This window comes from Habropoda laboriosa, unplaced genomic scaffold (assembly GCF_001263275.1).
Source record: "Habropoda laboriosa isolate 0110345459 unplaced genomic scaffold, ASM126327v1 scaffold22, whole genome shotgun sequence".
Classification (NCBI taxonomy): domain Eukaryota; kingdom Metazoa; phylum Arthropoda; class Insecta; order Hymenoptera; family Apidae; genus Habropoda; species Habropoda laboriosa.
In genome coordinates this window covers 5,114,386-5,115,685 of record NW_017100261.1, presented here as the reverse complement: position 1 = coordinate 5,115,685, position 1,300 = coordinate 5,114,386, and positions in this window count along the sequence as shown.

Below are 1,300 nucleotides of genomic sequence, written 5' to 3'. Positions count from 1 at the left end.
CTATTTTCCAGCCAAAATATTCAGTCGTTTGCTTTTTATTATAAACTAATTCAATCGGTATAAATCTAGTTTTACAAATCACAGTGTTAAAGCATAGAAATTGGTCGTTAGATATTTAAAGAAAATATTGCTTTTGTAAAATAATGATTTGAATAATTATCAATAGTAATAGTCAATACGAGTGCACAGAATTTATGTACAAACTTCTGAGAATAGTAAACAAGTTTATATGGAGTAGGCGTGGTCTGTAGACGAAGGAAATAGACGCACGATTTTAACTAGATGATTACAGCTAACGTGCTCTACATTGCTCTTCAATATACTCTACGTAACCTGTTGCACAACTACGATTCTATAGGGGATTTACACTTTCATTCGATCTCTTTACCTTCGTACTACTTCTCACCAAAGTCAAGCACTTCGATACTTTTTCAAAAGTGTAACTTTTTTTCAAATTAGAAACTAGAACATCTTTTTTATTTTAATTAGAAATGGAAGGAATATAAAGATATTCACTGGAATCACTGTCACATAAAGATAATCTCATTTAAAATCAGTGTGCATCGCAAGTTGTATCAAAGGAGGATGTTAGAAAAAGGTCAACTTTGGCATACGGCCGGAACGGAAAATTTCTTTACAGCATGATTCTACGCATCCTAAGAAACGAAAAATGTAATCGTCATTTTTCCCGGAAATGATGGGAAAGTTATGAGAAATGCGGTTCAACGTAAGAGTACGACCATACTTGTAACTTAATATTCCGTCTCGTTTTCTTCGGATGATGGTCTGTTTGTAAATTAACTGTTTTTAACACTATGTAAGTTAACACTACGAAAGCCAGAGGAAAAAGTATCATCTTGCATATCAGTCTAAACATATATGTGTATGTATACAGTGTTCTGTCGAACTACGCGTAGGTTAGAGATGTCGCAAAACTGAAAACTGGAAAACTGAAGTCCGATCATCTGCACTGCGTGTCAATTGTCGTATATTGTCGTTAGAATAATAACAAACGAAGTAGGTCGTGTGCAAAGACTTAGTTGTTTACTAAGAGACAGTGTTTTTCCAGAAAAGGATAGAATATGTATATGTCTCGGGGAGACAACAGTAAAAAAAACTAATTTCTTGTTGTTTCATAGCTATAACACATCTTATTACAAGAAAAATACACTTAGGATACGATAAAACGAAATTGTTGCAGTAATTGATCTAACTAGCTATACGTAGGCTTTCCTCTATTTTCAATTAACTCAATCATTCGATTGTGTACATATATATACATACATATTATTCACGCATA